Source organism: Capra hircus, chromosome 7 (genome assembly GCF_001704415.2).
Source record: "Capra hircus breed San Clemente chromosome 7, ASM170441v1, whole genome shotgun sequence".
Taxonomy (NCBI): Eukaryota; Metazoa; Chordata; class Mammalia; order Artiodactyla; family Bovidae; genus Capra; species Capra hircus.
This window is the reverse complement of record NC_030814.1, coordinates 40,160,263-40,184,232: the sequence shown is the minus strand read 5'-3', so window position 1 is coordinate 40,184,232 and position 23,970 is coordinate 40,160,263. Positions and strand designations below refer to the sequence as shown.

General features: G+C 40.5%; 1 protein-coding gene across 6 annotated transcripts in view; it reads right to left on the bottom strand.

The window, feature by feature from the left end:
* EBF1 (early B-cell factor 1) overlaps positions 1-23,970 on the bottom strand; it is a 407,699-nt gene that overhangs the window by 110,172 nt on the left and 273,557 nt on the right. The gene's annotated exons all lie outside the window — the stretch shown is intronic.

The following is a 23,970-nucleotide window of genomic DNA, read 5'->3' as shown; positions in this document are numbered from 1 at the left end:
GAGACTGGAACAGAACACCATTCTTGTTCCATGCCTTCTGTCTGTACCACTAGTGGAGCAATATTCCTGAATAAAAACCATTACATCTTTTGCAATAAATGTCATGGATCCCATTTTATAGACACAAAGTATGCAGGTCATTCAGGGTGAATTATGTAACCAAATGGCTGAGTCAGGGCTGAACCACAGAAAGTCCCATGACCTTTGCTTGGTTGTCATTCCCAGGCATAAAACCCAAGAACTGGCTTTTTCAAAACTTCCTATATCCTTTCTTTCCATTATAAATGGTCCTTGGAGATGGGAAATAATTTGCAAATACTGTGATTCCAGACTGGACGTGGTTTGCCCGATGAGCATGGCATGCTTTCAACAGAATTACTGGGCATAAAAGAAATCTCTCAGGGAGTACTTTCGTGCCACTGAGAATTGTTAGCTCCACAATGCCATGCTGCTATTTCATGATCACTTTTATGAGCAAGAACCAAGCAAAATTCTAAAGCAAAGGAGATACTGTGTCAGGAGAGAAAATGAGACCCTCTTCTTTAATAAAAAGTGTATTAAGTACTTTAGACTGACTTTCCAAGTATTGAAACCAATGAGAGCACCAGTTAATTTTAACAGGAAAAAAAACTGGCAAAAAATTTCTGGACTTTGTCAAACTTGGCAAAATGTCACGCTTCAACTTTTGCAAGAAGAAAAGAAAATATGAAGCCCAGCCCTAAGGGACCATGGCTCACGTGCCACCATACAAACAAGTAGAATGGGTTTGATTTTGAGTCAAATTAATCTTATAAAAATTGCACAGAGAAATTTGGAAATATCCAAACTAAACATTTCATGTTGGCTGAACTCATAGCAGTGCATTTACAACTAACACTGGGCAGTCCAGATGCCTTTTCTCTCCTCCACTTTCTCCCAAAAACAAAATAATTAATCAAGGAAATGTAAATGATTCATGGCTTGAAAATTCTTGTTCAATTTTTAACACTCATAAAGGTTGTGGATCAATGTTCCACAGACATAGGACTTTTTCATAAAATTTTCCCTTAAAAGTAACCATGTTCAAATGCATGATTGAGTACTCCCAAACCAATGGTAGAACATGATGCATGATCCCAAGCAATTTATAAGAGAAATAAACTACATTTAGCAACTATATAAAATTCTTAAAATATAAACAGTTTGGACACATTCTAGTCAATGTCTCAGAATCTTAATTCTTAACTCCTAACTCAGTATTTAGTTGCTAGAGTGGAATAGAAAAGGTATTACTATATCCTTAGATACTTCTGAGAAGAATAGAACATTGGTTTTACTAAACTGCTCCTGAAAGAGTCTCTCTGATGGCAAAGCGTGGAATCCAATGATATCATTAAATGCTGACTCTGTGATTGCCCTCATTAACCAAAAAATAATCTTGGTGCTTATTACCTGTATTAGTTTAAGGATTTCTTCTGAGTTTTAACATTTTATTTGATTTGATTCACATAAGCATGTTCTTTTAGTTAAGTATGGGAGCCTCCAGGCTTTCTCATCATTGCACAAAAGGTGGTATCTGGGCATGTTAGTGTATCTTTGAGAGTCTCTCTTACAGGCAAAGAAGTTATAATAGCATATGGCCAAGAACTGCAGATTTTAGACTTGCACCAGCTTTCTTTTTTCCATTTGCTATTGTAGGATAAAGAAGGCATGTAATTACACATATGTATATATTTATGTATAGATATAAGTACATATACGTATATATCTATGTGATGTAAGTACATATATGTATAGATGGTGTGCATATACATTCCAACATTTCCTAAGGAATCTAACAATGTTTTCAACCATTCAGAAACAAAGTTATAGGCCAACTAGTTGGAGCTAAATGAGCATCAAGTTAGTAGAGAAAAACTGGTGAAGAAACAATATACGATACCATCTTCTTAGTTTTTTGGGAGGGGAAAAAAAAGGCTTGGAGGAAGTACTAAAGGAAAAAAGAAGCATCCCTGGGTCCATCCTACCCTTGAGTTCAATACAATCCACTATCCCTGTTGAGGGACTAGGTGCTAATCTCAGAACAAGTCACTCAGGCATCTCTTTATAAGCTGAGACCTCAAAATTTTCCAGGTATATATGTCTCCTGTACACCTATGTCATAGCTGTCTTAAGAGGAGTTGTTTGGGAAGCTGCCCTACCGGGAAGATTGGAAAATCTGTAAAAGGAATCCTGGGCTGACCCACTGAGAGAGAGGGCTAAGGAAGGGATGTTACTGGCATTTAGTAACCTGAAGTCAAGAATGCTAAGTATTCAGTAAGACATAAGACAGTTCCCCAAACAAAAAACCCTAAAAATGTCAACAAAGCAAGGTAGAAGACACTGTGACTAGCTAAATGGATCAGGCTCAAGAGCATCTGTTAAGAATTCACAGATACACACCAGCCAAGGCAAGAAACACAAGTGAACACAGCAGCCCAGGGTCTCAGAGCAAGCATGACATGGCTGGCTGCTGACACCAAATTGGGGAGGCTCCAGCCATTGGTATCCCCACACAGATGCAGTTCCTGGGTGAGCAGGTCTTCTGATTTTTCAAAAGGAACCAGGAGCCCAGATTTTTATGTGAAATTTCCCAGTCTTCAAATGCTGGCAACTAATTCATTTTTTTAATGTGTAGGCCAAACAAAATGTTTATGGATTTAAATTTAACTCATAGGTTGCCATCTTACATTTTTACCCTAGTCACAAACTTGCCAGACTAAAAGCAGCCCAAGAAATACTTTCAATTGGGCCTAAAACTACAGGTACCCAAATGTTCACTACAGTATTAATTGTGAAAAGCTTAAGTCTAAGTGTCCCCTGAATAAGGGAGTGATTAAATAAATCATGATATATCCATTTATAGGATATGTCAAGGGTCATTAGAACAGATGAAAAAATTTCTATAAACTGACATGGAAAGATATCAAAATATGTACGTAAAAAAAAAACACAAAAAACAATTTGTAGCTTAATGAATAGTGTGATTCTATTAATCATAAAATGATATATATATGCTTATAGGCATGAGCGTGTGTAGTTATGTGTGAACAGGTGTGATAGACAAAAGTCTGGAAGGATGTCTAACTATCCCCAGTGGGTCTATATGAAAAATGAAGGTGACTAGAGAAGAGAGACTCTATTAAATTTTACTCTATAGATAGCTGTATGGTTTGAATTTTTCAATGAGCAGCTTCTAAGGTAGTATGTTTTAATTTTTAAAAATGTAATAGAATGGCTGTGATCTAAAAGTCTACAGGCAATAAATGCTGGAGAGGGTGTGGAGAAAAGGGAACCCTCTTACACTGTTGGTGGGAATGCAAACTAGTATAGCCACTATGGAGAATAGTGTGGAGATTCCTTAAAAAACTGGAAATAGAACTGCCATACAACCCAGCAATCCCACTGATGGGCATACACACTGAGGAAACCAGAATTGAAAGAGACACGTGGACCCCAATGTTCATCGCAGCACTGTTTATAATAGCCAGGACATGGAAGCAACCTCAATGTCCATCAGCAGATGAATGGATAAGAAAGCTGTGGTACATATACACAATAGAGTATTACTCAGCCATTAAAAAGAATACATTTGTTTTTTTTTTTTTTTTAATTTTTTATTTATTTATTTTTTTTTTTTAAATTTTAAAATCTTAAATTCTTACATGCGTTCCCATGAATCAGTTCTAATGAGGTGGATGAAACTGGAGCCGATTATACAGAGTGAAGTAAGCCAGAAAGAAAAACACCAATACAGTATACTAACACATATACATGGAATTTAGAAAGATGGTAATGATAACCCTGTATGCGAGACAGCAAAAAATACACAGATGTATAGAACAGTCTTTTGGACTCTGTGGGAGAGGGAGAGGGTGGGATGATTTGGGAGAATGGCATTGAAACATATATAATATCATATAAGAAACGAATCGCCAGTGTAGGTTTGATACAGGATACAGGATGCTTGGGGGCTGGTGCACTGGGATGACCCAGAGAGATGGTATGGGGAGGGAGGTGGGAAGGGGGTTCAGAATTGGGAACACATGTACACCCGTGGCAGATTCATGTTGATGTATGGCAAAATCAATACAGTATTGTAAAGTAAAATAAAGTAAAAAGTAATAATAAATAAATAATAAAAAAGAAAATTTAATTTAAAAAAAAGAAAAAAAAAGTAACAGCAGAGAATTTAATTCTGTGAAAGATAAAAGCTGTAGGCTTTAGAATAAACTGATACTAATTTTTTTAAAGCCCAGATGTACTGACTAACAGACCCTGAGCCTTCGCCCGCCCCTTCTTCTCTTTGAGAAAGCTCAGAGGACATCTGCAGCAGCCATGGACCTGTTTTTCCTTCACTCAGGATATCCAGAGAGATCCAGAAGAACGACAGTTCATAATAATCACAGTGGATGCATTCAGAGAAATCTGAAGGTGAAAAGTCTCATGAAAGAGTTCAACTCAACCCAGGAGTACAAGAATCAACACAATTCTATCTCGAAGGAAATATTCTGGAATAGAGGAGAGGGGTGGATTTGAATACAAAACCACTTTTACTGACCAAATCTTGATTTAATTAATAAAAGACTCTTCCTTCCTCACCAATAAATTTTGCACACTCTGGGTATCCACAAGGACACTAAGCCAATTCCTGCTTCTAAATCTCATTAAAAATATAAGTCTGGGTTGGTTTTTTTTTTCCCCCAAACCTCTCCTCCCACCCCCAACAGCCACCCAAGTAAAGGAGATTTTCCTTCCTTCAAACTATGACAATAACATGATTACACTACCACAGTTTAGCATAATGGCTCTGAAATGCTTGTGGCACATTGCAGAGTTAAAGTGGAAATTATTAGGTAGCTCTTCTTTGTTATAATAATGATCACTCCACAAATAAAAGCTCTTCTCCCAAAGGTACTGCAAGGCACAAAATGCTAATTCTGAAGATTATGTGTGTGCTTTTATTAAATATTACTATGCCCTGCCTGTTTGAGGGCTTCTCTGCTCTGATTGTTTTATGAGTACCATGTTAATGTCATTCCCATCTTACTAGCAGCAGGCACACATTTTAGCGTTTGTATGAGAGTTGATCAAAGGCCACGTGCTGGGGGAATTGCTGAGAAAACACGGACAAGCGATAAAAATCTAACAGATTAATTGGTTTAAATTTCATTTCAGGGTGTTGAACTTTGGCTCGGGACTCTAATACTACACCGTGAGTCAGGGCCTAATTACCACATTTCCAATTTGTTTCTGAACAATGGTTGTGGTGAGAAGGAAAAGAGAAGGAAGAATGAGTAGGAAAAAAAAAAATGAAAAAAGAAATCATTCAGGCTCCAGTACATATTTAACAACTAATGTTCTGTGTGCAGACAATTGTACCAGGGGACATTTGTGCTCACCTGCTCTACTTGCAGAGTATTTATATTTCCTTTCAATAGCCACAGAAGGCAGAAGAAATCATGGATGGCCTCAGCAGTTTCAAATTTTCTGACTTACAGAATCAGTATTATAAGATTCTAATGCCTGCTCACCCACACTAGAAGTATCAGGCTCTTTATTAGCAGGTAAATTTATAAGCTGGATCGCCCCTCAGCCTCCAATAGAAATGATCTATTTCACTGATAGAAAGTCAGGGCCAGGAAAACCATGTTTACCTCAGGGTTTATGGGTGGCCTTGGGAATAAGGGTTAATTGAGCTCAGAGGTGCCTGCCCATTGAGGTGAATTAGTGGTGTGTGCAGCTATCAACAGGGGCCTGGGGCTGCTCTTATTTTTGCCTCTGAAATCTCTTTGTACCATGATCAATACCTCTCTTGTTTGGGGTAGCCGAACAGATGACCTGGGCGCAGCATTTACCATCGCTTCTCCCTAAAATGAGGCTTTGCAACAGTTGATGTCTCATTATAATGAAGTCTCATTAGAGATGTGTTGTTTGGTTCTTTTTTCCATCCCTGTATTTAAATACCACTGGCAAACAACACTTAGTTGGTAAGAAGTACAAATCCAGAAAAGTTCTAAACTCATTTAAATCTCAAAATAAAATTCCATTGAAGGTTATTTTCCATTTCCTTTGTGTATGGTATATTCAAAAATGGAAGCCCTCTTTTTCCAGCATTCTGTTCTGTTATCTAGAATTCTCTACTACTGATGAACATTTCTACAGAGCAGATACCGATGCTTACAACGCAGGTGAAGATGCTGGCACCAACCCTTAATGGCCTCTGAGTAAAGATAGAAAGATGCAATTATGTTAAGTTGATTTTAACATTCAGGGTATTATAGCATCTGAAAATGGGCCAGAGCTCCAGCTGTTCAAATTCCACATTTACCACTAAGTGTGACCTTGAAGCAGTCACTTACCCTGTCTATTCTCATCCATTCTAAGCAGCAGTGGTACCACCTCACAGACTCCTGGGAAAATGCAGCAAGTGCCTGCTTGGGTTTTGCTGTTTTACTACGTTCCAGGCACATGGGATTCTAGTTGCTAATATATTAGTTACTGTCATCATCAGTTCCCCACTAACCAGTTTATTTTCTAGAATACATCATAGTCTCACCATCACAGATCATATAATGTATTATAAAACTTTCCTAGGAACTTTCAGCCCAGTGACTTGCTAACATAGCTAAGTTTACTGAGGAGGTGGATTTGGCATCAGTACTTACAAACTAGGATGTTTATTCCTAAGGTTCTCATTTGCCTGGAATGAAGATTAATGGCAATCTTTTCAGAAATGAGGAATTAACTTTAATGTTATTATCCCAAATTCTTGAGACTTGGCAGAAAATGTTGCGAAACCCATGAGCTCAGCTCCTTTCTGCGGGACACTTGTGACCTCATAAAATCTCAAGCCTTTTTCTCCCTTATATCTACTTGAATTTGGTGAGGTTATGCTTGGGCGCAAGACGGTTCCAGAGATGGGGACACAAGGTACTCCCACTTGGACTCAGTGAACAGGTTATCTGCCCTTCCTGTTTAATCGGACTATTGTTTTGCTGGGTTTTCCTTTTAAGTGAAATGATGACTTTCCTGACGGCTCACAGCTCAGCAGCAGCAGCACCAGCATTCTTTGATCTGGACGACCGGTAGCTGCTAGCCAGGGAGGAAGGCAAATGGAGGGTTTGACCCGAATGGGAAGCCTGGCCCTGTGAATTTTCACCATGTACAGGAAGCGAATCTATTCTAAGTTCACCCCCTCTCCAAGTGGAAGCCTTAGACACCAGTAGCAGTTATAATGCCTGACCTGAACCCTAGCACCAGGGGGTACAAACTTCACTTTCATAACCTCACCACAGACTCCTAGTTAATAAGCAGATATACACATTTGACGTTCTCTCACTCAAGATGGACCATTCTTTGTAACACTTATTAACTTGAGTAACCAAATTTATTTCTGCCTTTTATTTTCTTTAGCAATTGCTTTATGCACTTAAGCATATTATTGTTAGGGTTTTTATTCGGTTTTGTTTTGTTATTGGTCTGCATTTACTGCCCCATCCACTAGCATATTTAGATATTACTTGGCAAAGAATCATATACTATATATACAAAAAAGCCTCCCTCCTTCTGTGTCCCCCACCCTCCAGCATGTGTACTTGTGTGTGACTGTCATTTTGAAGAGAAATGTAACCTATGGTATAGATATTTCTCAACACCAGATGCAATTAAATCTCTTAAATATTAAGTGAGGAGATCAAGTACTTCAAGTGTTTTTCATTCTTTTTTCCAAAGTGACTTCTTTCAGCAAGAAAGCCCTTTGCTTTGACAACCTTAATGGCTCTCCCAGAAAACAAGTAAAGATTCATAGTCACTAGATGGAAACGTAGATCCAGTACCTATCTGTATCAACGCACAGTTAACCTAGAGGGGTCATCTAGGGGTATTTAAACTTAGTGAAAGAACTAAGTTCCAAACTATGCCATATGCTGACTACAAAGCAAGCCCAAATTATATCCATTTCCTGTTTGTTTTGCAGATTTCTTTTTCTATTCTGACTTTTAAAAATTGCTCAAAAATCAGTGGGCACAGATCTGAACAAGGGAAGGACAGAAATCCTGGTGGAACAATTGCAGTCCGAACATTCTAAGACAAGCACGTTTGGATTTCTGAGTTTGTCTATTTGTGATCCAGAACTCTGTGCAAGTTCACTACACAGGGTTATTTAACAACTGAGCAGTGAAAAATCTTGACATTTTGATGTACCTGTAACTTCTAAATTGCACTTGAAAGATTTGCTGAAGGCTTTTTGATTTAATGACACACAACACAGCATTGTTTCATAATATGCAAAAATTGTTTGTTAAAAACACTTCGGAAGCTCAGAATTTCATAACTCAAAGAGGTAAGAATATACTGCTTCCCACCTCAAGTTTGATCTGCCAAATCCAAAATTAAAATGTACAAAATATTAATCCTAGAGGAGCTCATAGTAAATAATGACATCAGTTTTTCTTTTTTGTTGTTGTTGTTCGATGATTGTCAGCAACCCCTTTACAACAGACAAAAATAATCATGGAGGGTGAGAGAACCCTCAAAATAAATAATTCATGGATCCAATTGTGATATTTGTTGCAACAATAGTAAATTCACTTGCCTCTGATTATACAGTAAGTAAATAACTCTTTTCTTCCTGACAAGAAGAACTTTCACGCACAAAATTATTTTTAGCCCAATTCTCCTTATTATCCTACTATACGAAGTTCTAGATGTGAAAGTCATGGAAGAAAGGAAAATGAAAATAACTTTCCAAAAATGGACACCCAATATTGTGAAAAGAGGAAACAATTTTCAGGATTAAAAAAAAAAAATGTCGCTGCTTCTTCATGGAATCCTCAAGTCTTTATTTGCAAGCAATCTCTCTGGGTCTGGAAAATCATAAAGTCAAATATGAGCAAGTCTAGTGGAAAATCTGTGACGCTAATCTTGGCTAGAGCCGTATTTTTAACAGGCCTTGAATGTGTGTGCCGGATTACCCAGATGGTCATACAGGAATCAGCCTGATAGGATTAAACCTTTATACTGAACTCTGCTCCATCTGTTCTCCAAGGTTTGCCTTTCCTTATCTGAATATGAATTTTTAGCCTCCTTGTGTCTGGGAGTCAGACTAAATTCAGCATTCAAAGCGGAGATGTGTGCAGATAATTTAACATTTCACTAGTTAATCTCAGTTGATATCAGCTTGGTCTTTTTCTAGCAAACATTTTTGTAAAGAATTTTCCTAAGAAGGAATTTAAAAGTATGGAGAATCCACGTTCTTTGTTAGAAGGCTTTTCTCCTCCCACTGAACTCTAGGACTCACTCCATTCACTGTTCTAATAGGGGTTTACACTGACATTTGCACATAAAGACAGAAAAGGAAGACCTGTGTCCTCTCTCTAGATCTGACTATAAGAAGAGATGACATATAATTCCGACTGGATGAATGATCCAAGGAGACTATATTCGTGTATATTTTGTTCTTTTTCTCCCTTTCAAGTATTAGTTGGTGTTCGATAAAATTATCTGCAACAGCTGTCTCTATCGTGTTCATTAGGTTTTCTAGGTTTTTATGGAGGCTTTCTCAGGGTGGAGGTTATAACTCAGCTTCATCTTCAGTGAAACAGGTTGATGTTTGCTTTGCCCTCCTGTGCCTCTATCCCTAGGAGCAGTTAAAGCAGTGAAGTTAAACTCATTTCTCAGCCGGAAAAGTTGGTTCTGGGCAAGCTGCAAGACAGAGACCAGTAAGCTGTCAAAGGGCCAGAGCCTGGTGGATGGTTTGGGGGTTTCCAACCCTGTAACAAAGGACAGGGGAGGCCTATGACTGCTGGGCTCAGTGAAGCAAACCAAGATACAAACGAATAAATAAGTGGCATGAAAGAAGGATCTTCTGGACTTCTACTTTGTGTCTGGTTTATGGCCACGTGGTCATTGGATGTGTTGGGTTTACACCTGTGATGGAACACAAGCGCCAGCAGCCTGTGGAACCCTAGGCCTAAGAAGAGAGGATCCCTCTAGCAGTCTAGTGGGGCTCCAGGGGTTGCCCAGAGTCCCCTTGGTAATCCTAGTTTCTGGCTCTGCGCCATCACGAATGGCAGCAGCAAGCAGCTCATCAAAAATTTAGGCTTTTCCACACATACGTCTAGTTATTATATTTACACAGTACCCTTAACTGAACAGTCAGGGGGCAGAGAGCAGCAAAACTCCCCATTCAAGCTTAAGCAGACTTACACTTATTGACAAAACATCTTGTAGAACATATGTGTGGGGTTCCTTAAACTGACAAGAATTCTAGTCAGGTGATAAGGGGTGATCCCAATAGGTGATCCTAACTGATGAAATCCACCAAAAGTAATCTCTTACAAAATAAACACACACACGCACGCACACACACATACAGTCCCACTGTTTATTCTCTATATTTTATCCTAAACAAGGACACTGCACCAGATGTTCGATTCTGTTATTTAAATCTGTTTTGCCCAGTATGGTAGCCACTGGTCATAGCGGCTACTGAAATTTAATTTTTAATTAACAAAAATTAAATAAAAATTATTTTCTCTGTCATACCAGCCACATTGGCCAACAGCTCCATGTGACTAGTGATTATCACAGAGGACAGTACAGAAATAGAACCACCATCACAGGAAGTTCTATGGGACTGTGCTAATGTACGGTTCAAGGATAAATAATGAGCCAGTCATTGACAGGGAATAATCAGAGATAATCATTTATGGGGTGTCCTCCATATGCCATGAATTGTGCTAGGAACAATTAATCTCTAATCCTTCCAACAGTGATCACAAAAGCAAATGTTCACAGGGCCAGGCAGGAAAGGAAATAAATAAAATGGGCTAGGGGCAACACAGTGGGAGAGGTGGGGAGTGTGGGAAACTATAGAGTATCTCCCCCTTACCCAAAAGGGACACAACTTCTCAATTTAACTTAATCATCGCCATCTGAGAATGTGGCAATACTACTTGCACGACCACCCCTTCTGAATATTAAGAGAATGGGCACATCCAGATTTTCATGTAAAACATCTCCATTTTTAATGGTAAAGCAACATATACATAGTTTCTTAAAGCACCATGCAAACCAAATCTAAATATGACTTCAAGCTGGATTCAACCATGATCTGATCTGTCAGTATGCGATATCTATGAATCCTTGGAGGGCCAATCATCTTTTAGTCATTAATCTCTGAAACTGCATGTCTAACACTGCCACCGACTCATCAAACAATAAACACCAGCCATAACCACTGTCAGTTCTGTCTCTGTTTGTTCAAGCTCTCTCCCCGAACAACACAGAAGTCCCCAACCATCCCCGCTCTGCTGTGCAAAAGATTTTCTATAAGCAGTTTGGGAGATAAGCTCTATGATCCTGAAGGATTTCTACCGTCATCACGCAAGACAGCATAGATAGTGACTTTTTAAGGAAACCATGTTTTGAATGTAAGCAGCATCTCAAAATCAACCTTGTCCAACCTTTAGCACCGCACAACTCTTGCTTTGTGCTTTTCAGAGGAGTACTGCTTACCTTTCTCTCCATGACCAAGGCTACTACTGCTAACGTATTTCAGTGAACTTTTATTATTGGGAACCTTATCATTTTGAGCCAGTTTCCTCTCCTCCCTGACACATTCAGTGATGCTGCACTCCAGTGTTTGTTATAACACAGATGTTTCCGTGGTGATGATCCATGACATCACAAGCACTGGGATGTGTATCATCAAACTGATCCAGACAGAGGAGCAAAGGAGAGTGGGAACTCCACTTCCATTTGAATTCCACGTTGGACTGACCCAGCTTCCTCAAAAATTACTCTTTGGGGTCTGGGTTGTTCTATCTGGGCTGCAAAGAGCAAATACTCACTCTTGCTTGCTTGTGATTCATTTCTACTATCATATTATTAATTAGGTGCTAAGTCCTGTCTACATACCAAATCCCAAATGAACCTTCCTCTGACGTCCACTTTCAAAATGATACTGCCCTACTCAGAACCTTTCTGTGGTTTCCCCTTAGTGACTGGGGATCCCTACAGATCAAGTCCACCCTTAGGAGCCTAGCTGATTCTCCCCTCCCAACCTCATCCCCCACTTCTCCCAAACTGGAGGGAGTGCCCAGCAGCATGTGGATCACTGCCTCTGGAATTCAGGATGCCTCAGCTCACATGCCAGCTTCTTCACTTACCAGCCTGGGCAACTTACTTTTCTTAAACCTACCACTTTAATTGCGGATAATCCAGGAGCACTCACCTTGTGAGGTTTAAATGAGTTAAAGTGTACAGAGCTCAGCACAGTGAGACAGAATGAAGGGAAGAGGAAGACAGGAAGAAAACAGAGATGATGATGGCTGGCTCTCCAAATCCACTGTCTCCAAGCTCCTTCCACTAGGAAACCTCCTTTCTTCACTAGGAGGTTATACCATTCACTTCCACCCAAACAGTATTTTGCCAAAAGACTGGTCTTTTGTGGGAAGTTGTTTCTATCCCACTCTACAAACACTACCCCTTCAGTGACCTCCTTCATGTCTTTCCCATTCATTTGTCACTTACTGCATATTTTTCTTGAACGTTTACCTTTATATACATACGGAGGTGTGTGTACAGCTGGGCATGTGTATATGTATGCAAATCAACCCACCTATCAACACATCCATTGAAGGCAGGGACTTCATTCATTCATAAACTGGATGGGTCAGTACTCTGTACTTAACCAATACTTGACAATTAACTAGTAGTGTTATATTTTCAAGGGGTAGCTCATATATTATCTCAATTATTCTTAATATCAACCCCAAGTGGTGGGCAAGGAGATGTTATTTTAAATTCCAGTTTACAAATGAGGTAACTGACTCTTGGGAACTCATCTGAACTTGAGACTTTGAGAATCCACATTGGTCAGTAAAGACAGATATTTAAAGCACTCAAACTACCCTTCAATTTTGGGTATATTTGAAATTTCTGCTCAGTTTGGCTAAAATACTCACTTCAATCATGTAAACATAGCCTAAGTCCCATAAAATCTTAGTTGTGAAATTCCTTATTCCCAAGACAGAGGGTGGGTATTTATTAACTTTACAGAATATTACTACTCTATTTCCAAGTAAAGTTATTTTTCCCTTAAGACTCAGCTCCACATATGAATTATAGTAAAATTTCTCTTTACCTTCTTCTGTTTCCAAGTTCAAAAAATGGCATCCTAATATAATACCACAGGTGCCAACTTAAACATAGGAACACTGGAAATACTGCCAGACTTCGAGGCTGCGAAGATTTTCTATTGTTGTAAGTTGGGCTGCTAAACACACAGAGTCCAAACATTGCATATAAGTGATAGTACCACAAGAGCTTGTATTTTTAAAGTATAGCACAGTTTCCCTTAACTTTCATTTTCAACCTGGACATTATCCATTTCAATGGTGTTCATTATAGGATTTTGCATACACAATGATAAAAGTTTACAGATTAAATAGGTTACCCTAAAACGGTAACCTATTACCGTTAGATTCTCCAACTTTTTTTTTTTGAGCAACACAGACTGGATTCCACAGGCATTAGCCAACCAAACCAAGGAGAGTTTCTAGGATCTTGCCAGAGTTGAAAGGTAGAGGAATCTGAGGTTTGACTTTATAGATTTGTTGCACAAAATTGTTACTGGAAGAACACAGCTGGTTTGGTGATTCAGCCAGGAGATTTTAACAAAGAATAACCCAAACTCTGCTTTCCCGCTCTACTAAGAAATGACAAAAGAAATGCTGGGGCACATTCCCTCATCCACAGCCCCACACACAACATAGCCTAAAGCATCTGCCTCCAGCCCAGTAGGTGCTCAGTACCTGCTGCCCTCCCTACTGTGCGCAGAAGAGAAGTGGCCTAAGAATCATAAAGAATGAAAAAAAGTTCTCGATTTGTACTAACCACATTAATTTTAATCATACTTCTCAGTAACAGCCAGAGTCTACTGCTATTTCTAGGCCTTTTGACATCTGTATATTGCTCTGCCCCAAAGTGGATGAAAGAAACTGATGTGTTGAGAAGAACGCACAAGCCTGACACTGTCCCTGTCTCTGTTTCCCGTATTCTCTGTCTGTCTACACATCGCCCCCAGAGCTACGGGGGGAGGAACGTGGGTTTGAACAATTGGTGTCCTGTTGATTGCAACTGTCAATTAAATAAACCAGCCACCCAGGAGCATATGTTCACACATAAAATATTAAATTCACAGATTGGGATAAAAATATATTAATACCTGGGTTCCGCTTTCATGCTTAGTGGTCAGATAAGTATTTGGCCAATTCAGTTCTATTTCTGCGCCCTGTGGGCTCGACGGTGTTACTTTTGTGTTTCACTTTTCTTTTCCTTCTCTGGTTACTGTCTGGTTTCCTATGTCAGTGCCTCCGTTATGACTGACCAGCAGCATACGTTTAAGCAGGATTTTAATTACTAGGTCATCTCCCAGCCAACTTGCCCAAGGCAGGCTGGCAGGAAAGTCCTACAATCCATGCCTTACACTTCTCATGCTCCTCTCCAGATAAATCTCTTATTTTCTGAGGACACTAGATTCAAGATGGCATCGTATTCATCTGATAAGGATGATGATCACCTAATTTCTATAAAGTTTCATTTTTGTCCATTGAGTATTTCAAGTTGCAAAGCTGGCACACAGAGGTTGAGATGGGGTGCCCGATAGCGTGACGTGATACCAGGATTTTTTATCTTAACCCAGAAAAGCACCTTCCCATATATCACTGCACATGCCAACTAACGTACCCTGGGGATTTAGCACAGATCTGGCTTTTCAATTTGCCTTTGAGTAACGTCGTCAATTTGCTTCAATTGAAGCAGGAATTATATTACATGATCAAATGGCAGGAGAATTTCTCTCCACCTCTGAAGTCCAATGCAAGAGAATCAGCAATGACTAAAGAGCGGGAAAGAACAGTAGTGATGGCCGCCTGTGTCAGCTGGCTGGAGGTCCAAGTGCTGGGGGCACAAAACCCCACTCTTTTTTTCTTTTTGGCTGCAACCAAATTTTTGAAAGATGGCTTCAGTGTTCCTCATTTACTAAGTGGAGAGAATAATGGTAGTGCCCTCCTATGGTGGTTAAGAGCATTAAAAGAGATGATATAATGTGCTCAGTATTAAACCTGATGGGTAGTAAATGCTCAAAGGCTGCTATCAAAATAGCAAAACCACCATCACTCGAAACACTGGCCTGAAAGCTAGCATTTTACTGGGCAAAGAATTCGTTAGCCTGTGATCACAAAAATACACTGGATCCACTTCTCCTGGTCAAAGAGAAAGCAATCTATAGAAAATTTCCAAACTTATTTTCTCAAACATGGATCTCAGATCTAAGGCACTTTTCTGATTAGCTCTCCCCCAAGCTTCTGATATTTTGTTCCCATGTGAAACTTCAGACACACTTTCTCCTCTGCCTAAACTGCTCTTTCCTACTTGCTTGACAAATGCTACTCCTTATTTTTAAGTGTCGTTGATTCTTCAGATTTGGCTGTGTTCTCTTGTTTAAAGCTCCCTTAGCAGTCTGCGTTCCTCCTTATAGTGCTGACCATCATTCAACTTAAGTAATTTCATGTGCAATTATTTGCTTTGTATCAACACATAAACAGACTCACTTACATGACCATATACCTCACAATGTCAACAACAGTGCCTACCTTGTTCACCTCTGCATCTCTGTGGTCTAATAGAGCAGGCAGTCAATAAATAAACATAAGTAGATACCTGATGGAATAAGCAAACACACTAACGAAGAATCATCAGAGTTAAGATATTAAGGTGCTAAACAGAGCAGCTGAAAAAGAGCTGAGACATTTTCTAATGGTTATTAACCGCTATGACACCCACACTGGGCTTCCTCACTGAATTAAGCTGAGGCTCTGTGGAATCAGGTTTCCTAAGCTGATCGGTCCCCCTTGGAGCAGCAGGCACTCCATTCTCATGAGGGTTAAAATTAGCACCATTAAGCTCCTCCCGCACTGGGCTCTAATCATGCAAGGGCCCAGGTGGATCTTGCTGACAGATGTTAAGGTTAGAAGGAAGGGTAGCAGCCAGATGAGAAAACAGAGCCACCCCCTTCCGGAGGTACCAGCACTTCCTGTCTTTAGGCCTGGCTGGTTCCTGCCTGCCCCACCCCTCCCCCATGCATCAGTTTCAACACAGTTGCTGCTCTTTCTGTCATTTGAACTCAAATCCTATCTTCGAAATTGATGGGCGATTCTGCCCCTGACAACACAATGTCAGCTTTGCTCAGTGTCCAGCTGGTTCCGTATATATTATCATAATGCGCTGCCTGGGTGGACCCTGGCTGATGCTCTTCCTTGACTCAAATCCTCCTTTCCACACCAATTTCTGCTCTCTGACATGCAGACACTACTTGTTTAAAAAATGAAAACAGAGTTTACAGCTTGGGAGACATTTTGATTTTCAAAATCCTAAGAGGACATTAAGTCTATTCTCATGGAAAACTGAACTAAAAAGGTTTTCTATTAAAAAAAACAATATACAACTCATTAAAAAAAAAAAAAAGTGTTTCCCAGGGTCCTATACTGTTTCCTGGTGACATGAAAGAATTATTACTTCCCTCAACGCCCTAAGCCCTCCAAAACAGTGTTTCCCAAACTTCAGTCCTGATTTTACTCCATCTCCTATCACTTACTTTATGACTTAAGATTATAGCTGCTATTTTTGTTTACATTGACTTACTTTTTTCTTTAAATTTAGTCTTGCCCTAAGCAACAGCAGCTGTAGGTCACAACTTGGGAATGCTTTGTTTATGGTGAGGGTTATTTTTGTTTTCTGTTTGTTTTGTTTTTTTTCCTTATGTATTAAGATAGACATAACTATTTTTTGAGTTTTTTTTTTAATTTTGTTGGGAGTATAGTTGCTTTACAATGTTGTGTTAGTTTCTTCTGCACAGCAAAGTGAATCAGCTATATATATATATACATATATCCCCTTTTTTTAGCTTTCCTTTTCATTTAGGTCACCACAGCGCACTGAGTAGAGTTCCCTATGCAATAAAGTAGGTTCTCATTAGTTATCTATTTTATCCATAATATCTAAATAGACATTACTATTTTTTTTAACTTTTTTTTTATGTTTTCCCCCACCACCTAAAAGGATACACATACTGCACGGGAAACTAGTCCAAAATCTCACGGCTAACCATCAAGTGACGTCAATGTTACACTATCTCAGCTGAAGGAATTCAGAGAGAACACCAGGTGAGAGCTACCTAAGGCACAAGTGTTTGTGTATGGCACACTGTGTGGCTTTTTCAGGACTCCTGGGACTCACTGCCAACCTCCTGCATAAATGTCCAAGGTAAAGGGAAGTGGCCTCAGGTCTGTCTTGTGGAATGACCATCACCTTGGTATTTTGGTGGCCACTCACCAAAGCAGTGAGTGTATCACAGCTCAATAGATCAGCTGGGTTCAAATGACAAATCATCAAGGCTTAAAGGGCTCAGCAAGCCCCTTATCCCCAACTAACAGATGAGGAAACTGAGACCCCAAAATCAAAGTACACAGTGGATGTCACATAGCAAAGCAGGGGCAGTGCTCTGTTATTTATTTCTACATGTATGAATGAAAAGGTTCTAACAAAAAGATGTTTCAAACCCATCCTGATCAGTGCCCCTAAATATCTTATCTTAATAAGATTTATGACCAGTACACAGAAGTTATTTGCATATTCATATTACGTGAATCTTCTGATATCCTCAAGTAAGTAGAAAGTAATTAGGAAGAGGCCTTTGGTTTGAGACAATCAGTTATGCAGATAAACACAATTGGAATTATGATGCTTTTGTAGCCGAATTAAAAAAAAAAAAAGGTTTAAATGTTCTGTCCAAGTTATCGGCTGAAAGCACCATTCTGCCCCCTCCTCCCACCCCCTCCCTTGACACTATGTGCTTATTAAAATAAGCTAGGTGTGGTTCACTCATTTACTAGGTCACACAAAACACCAAATAAACTGTGGGAAGTTTCCCGCAGTTGAGAGGTTTGTCAAGAAATTTATATAAGAAAACTATTTCTTGCGGGGTGAAGCTCAGTAACTCTTCAGTACACCAACAAGGAGATTCTTAGTATCCTACCAGTCTTATAACTCACAATTTCACACTAATCTCATGGTCTCCTTCTTTACTACCTGTACAGAGGAGCCTGGTGGGCTGCAGTCCATGGGGTCGCAAAGAGTCGGACACGACTGAGCGACTAACACTTAACTTAATACATGCCAGAGAGTCCATATGGTCAGCAAATGAGTTCTACAGAGATGAGTTAGACCATCCTTGCAAATAAATAAAATATTACCAGCCAGCCTCTCTCTCTTATCTTACCAGCCCCATGAAAAACATATACGTCAGCAAATAAAAGAAGTGTTTTCTTGATTTGACTATAGCCATGAGAAAAATAGGCTATTGAAGGAAAATAAACTCTAAGGTAAACATATGTAATATGCCCATTAAAAACAAGAAATGATATGTCTGGATTAACTTTTCAAAGGTCTATTTGAAAGCACAACTAGTAAGTATAACTGCCTTACTTGTATTGAGAAAAAAAAATAAGAACAGTAGGACAAGAAATAGAAAGAATATTAGCATACTGTATAGAGTAAGTAATTGAAAGGACAGACTCTAAGGTACTTCCCTGGTAGTCCAGTGGCTAAGACTCTGCCCTCCCAATGCAGGGGGCACAGGTTCAACTCCTGGTCAGGGAACTAGATTACACATGTCTGGACTAAGAGTTCACATGTCACAACTGAGACCCAGCACAGCCAAATAAATGAGTTTTTTAAAAAGAAGGCAAAACAACAAAGTATGGACTCCGAAGTCAAGCTTTCTGGGTTTGAATCCTAGATTTCCAACATCCTTGCTGTGTAACTCTGGGCAAGTTACTTAACCTGTCTTTAGTCTCACTTTCCTCATCTTTACAATGGGTTGCCCATAGTATTATGTGCCCAGTATAGTAAGGGCTCAGTGAGTATTTGTGTCATGATTGTCAGCCCCACTGATATGCAGAGCTCTGTGATTATGTAGACCAGGCTTGAGTCCCAGTTTCAGCTCTGACTGTGGCCTTGGGTAAGTTGGTGACCTCTCTAAACCCCAGTTTTCCCATCTGTAAACTGAGGAAAATAACTGTTATAGCTTATCAGGCTTGTTGAAGGATTTGATGAGATGATATAAGTAAAATGATTAGCAAATGCTCCATAAATGTTAGCTGATAATAGTCCAAAAAGAACAAGAGCAATAATAAGAAAAAGAATACATACTATCACCTTGCCTGGTCACTATTAAGCAGGATGGCAAAGTCTGAGCACTATTTCTCCTTTGTCAGCAGTGCTGGCTGGTGGTGTCATATTCAAATAAAGACAGAGTAGATCACCAGCTTAGCAGTGCCCTGTAGCTTATGAACTCTTTAATCTGCCTGATGCTGAGCACTTACTGGCTCCCAAGTCTCCAGTGTTAGGATTTCTGGGGTTACCTGCTTTATGGATTACTCAAGGGAGACTTTGAAAATCAGTCTTCACTTACATCCCTGTTCATTATCTTGACTTCTTGCCGGGTCCTTTCTATTGCAAGGCGAAGACAAAAAGACACCTTCTGTGCTGCTCAAAGAAAAAGACCTGATGTGATGCTTAAAAATCTGGGGTCTCTGTCCTCTATAACTCATCTGGATATTCTTAACCCTAACGTTCTGTTCTTGCATCTGTCTTGCTTTTCAAGTAGGAAAAAAATCAATTGATAAGAAGTGACACACCACCCTCGGTAACAAGAGATGATGCCCATATTTTTCTGCTAAACTAGACCCTTCACTGAAATGGGCCTGGCTGGAGTTCTGCACCACAACCAGTCCCATAAAGGGCCACTGTCCAAGCGTAAAGCTCTGAGTCATTCATCTTCTGCCCTTGTGTTCTGAAGGTGCACTGCGTTTGTCAGGAAGTTGGTGAGATTTCATAGATGTTCTTCTTGTGACCTTGGAATCCCAGAGATTCCTGCAAGTCTAAGCCAGCCAGAACTGGAAAGGCATCCGGGTGGACCCTACATCCCCTGACATCAGTGCAACCCCTGAAATCCTTACTTACTGGTCAGCATACCACGGGCAAACACAGCTTTAAGTGGATTTTGATGGAAACTAGCCGTGTGAGCGTAAGCTGGCTAATGCCCTCCCCAGGCCTCAGTTTTCTTCTTTGGAATATGAAGGGCTGTGTTAAACGACTGTCCATACTTCACTGACTCTTCACTCAGGACGAGGTGTGTGTCTAGCCACTGACCATGGAGGGTGGGGAGCCAGAGACTTGGGACAGTATGTTTCTCTTTGTTTATTTTCCATCATCTAGTTTTCTTTGATTGGGGTTAGATAATATACATTTCATACATCCAAAAGCACAGCAGCCCTTCGTTCTAAAGGCCTTAGAAAAGTAAGTCTCTACAAGTTCAGAAAGTAAACTCTTGCTAAGCTATTTACGAAAAAAGAAATTCGATAAGACTAAACCATCTGGAGAAAGAACTCTCCAAATTTGGGACATTCTTCCTATTTTGAAGACATGCACTATTAACAGAATGAGAAGTGATGAGGGGTATAGCTCCAAGGTACAGTCAACTCCCTGATGAGCTCCCAAAAGCTAGGAGGGAAGGGCAAGGTTATAAGTCACTCAGAGCAATCTTGCCCCAGGCTTTTACGACATTCTAGGAGTCTGCATAATTGACCCTGAGCTCTTAAAAGCCCTGCCTGGCTCTCCCATATCATCTCACAACTGTCACTGACCATGGCCTAGGCATCCACACAGGCCTGGCATGATCTGACCTTCAGCAGCTTCCCCAAACTCATCTCCTGCCACTTTCTGTGGCCAGAGCAATAGGAGCCATTGCAGGCTGCTTCTGGTTCCTTGGACTCAATTAGGCAAAACAGCCTTTGCACATGCTCTTCCATCTGCCTGGATATTTGTTTCCGCCCCCTGTCAGATGAAAGCTTACTCATCTCATGGTTCTGGCATAAGTGAGATTTCCTCAAAGAAGGCTTTCTTGACACTTCATTCCTCCTCTCTCCTTTCATGGTTCCCCTTTGATGCACAAGTCTAAGGAGTTAGTTGTAAACTGTGTTTAGCATCTTCTTTCTCTATTTACATCCTACTTTCTAAGAAGACAGCAACTCTCTCTGCCTGTGCTCCTGCAGCTAGCTCCCTGTCTGGCCTGTGGTGGAGGCTTAGTACGAAGGAATGGAGGAAGGAATGATCTGAGGTCAACCTTACTGACACCTAAGAAAGGGCAATACTAGAAAAGTCTTTGGAGTTCTCTGTTTCTCCACAGGCACCTCAGGAGGTACCAGCTGAGTGAAGGTACCTGTCAATGGCTTCAGTCCGGAGCATCATAAAATAGTGCACGTGATACACATGATATCTAGAAAAATGGCACTGATGAACCTATTTGCTGGGAAGGAATGGAGACACGATGTAGAGAACGGACTTGTGGGCACAGTGGGGGAAGGAGAGGGTGGGACGAATTGAGAGAGTAGTATTGACATTGATATACCACCACGTGTGAAACAGATAGCTAGTGAGAAGCTGCTATACAACACGGGGAGGCGAGCCTGACCAAGAAGGGTGAGATGGGGGCGGGGAGGGAGTTTCAGGAGGGAGAGGACATATATAAACATAATTATGATTGATTCGGGCTGTTGTACAGCAGAAACCAACACAACATTGTAAAGCAACTTTCCTTCAATTAAAAAAGAAAAGAAAATAGTACACGTGGAAAGGTCTAGAGATGGTCCCAGCTAGCCCTGAGAAAACATACACAACTGAGGTCAGAGAAGCAAAGGGACCTTTTCCCAGGTTTCCTTTTCCCTTAAGCTAGTCAATGGCAGCGACAGGACTAGAATCCAGCTCTCCAGTCAGCCCATCCTCCTCCCTCTAAGTCCAACAGACACTCACTAGCCGCTTCTTAGGGCTTCATTACACAGAGGGGAGAAGAGGGCCCTTTGTGTCTTTGGAAACTCCATACTGTCTCTCAGTTTGGAGTAATCTCCCCAAGCCTGAACCATCTTTCTCCACACATCCAGAAAACAACACATTTAAGTGCAGCTGCAAGTCAATGGGGCTGGATACCCAGGGGCAACCAACAGAAGCAAAAATCCACTTCTGTCTGGAGCAAAAGGATTAAAGAAGGTCAAATGCTAAAGAGCAAGAATAATACCATATTGTCAGGGGCAGCTGGAAGGGGCCACTACAATGGAAAAGTCAGAACTGACTGGTAGTTGGGAAAATCGGATTCTCTTTCTCCACCACTGTACTTATAGCAAGGAGATGGCCCAGCGAGTCTAACACCATTCAATCTTTATTCTACAAAGGATTTTTAGTTTGACCAAATCCCACTTCTGTTTTATTTTGGGATCCTGGCATCACTATACTTCACATTTCAATCTTTGTAATTACTGTGAAGGGAAATTGAATTGTTTTGTATCCTATGCCCACAAAACTAAATTTCAATCGCTTTCCATTTAAAAAGCCAGAAGTGTCTTTAAACATTTGTGTTTGAGCCAAAAAACTAAGTCCTTGGGTCAGAACTCAAGAACAGTAAAATAATATAGTCCTACTGATTTTTAAAGTAAATATCAAGGTTTGTACAAATTTGTGACACTTTTTTTTTTAAAAAACTCTTAATCTCAAGAACATCTCACCAAGGCCTTAACTGCACTTCCAGGAAGGGTGACAGATGAGCTCTTAACCCCCTCAGATTTCCCCAAGGACCCTGGAGGAGGCAAGTTACCCAGAAATACAGAAAGGGGAGAGAGTAGAGGGAGGGAGAAAAACACATGCACGCCAAAAAAAAAAAAAAAAAAGTCCCCTTAAAAAAATGAGCATTTAAAGTGCTTGTCAGCCGGCTCCCTGACAAAGACAGTAGTGTATTCATAGCCATTTGCATAAATGCTGCCGGTGAGTTCACCATGGCTGCTAGCGCTAATGGTACATAAAGTAATTTAGTCACTTCTCCCGGCATTCTATGTCAGAATGATGAGCACCGGCACTTTGCCTTGTTGCATATTAGATCATTAGATAATAAAGTGTTAGCGCAGCAAGCTGGCAGGGTCCCCACACTGCAGCTTTGTAAGGGCACTGCTTTTTCCAACAGGGGGCAAAAAATAGAGAAACGGATGCCACGTGTGGCCTTACATTCAAATAAACACCACTTGAAATCTCAGAACAATGATAATATACCCTGCAAGCCCTTCGAAGATCCCTAGCACACAGTCCCCAGGAATTTGCCCAAGTGATGGGGAGATTGGAAGGGCACAGGAGCCAGGGCTGTGCATTACCTTCCCTGGGGTCAGCTCAGGGTCTTTGACCCCAAGTCTACGTTTTTTCAGAAATCAGAATCCTGAGAGCAGTTGGGTTCTGAGGCTGCCTCTCTCCACAACTATACATCTTCCCTAACACTACTGCTTAAAGAGAAAACCTCACTGGCCTAAACTCTCTCATAAATATCCAGCCAAAGAAAATCTCAGTATTTATGAATGAAGGAAAAAATAGGAGGGAGTGCAATTACCATGAGCTACAGCGTGCCAGGATTCACCCTCTCTGGACCACACAGGAGTCTACGACATAAATTTGCCTTTGTCAGCTCTCTTACTTGAAATACAGGGACAGTTATTTGAGCACGGAGGTTTGTGAGTCTGTGGGTCACACAGGGAAGACGGCATGAATGTAAAGTGTGGTCTCTATTTCTCATATGCAGAAAGGTGAGCCACGAAACAGAACTTTCTTCCAACCACCTGACAAGCAGGATATAAAAAGAGATGTGCAGAATAGCTCAAAATAATTCAGGCTACCTGTAAATGAGATGGTAGGGAGCCCAGAATGAGGGAAAACAAGGCTCCTGCAAGTCACCTAGGAGGTGCAAAAGGCGCTTGCAGTCTCACTGTGGGGCAGCTCTGTGAGGCGGAGGTG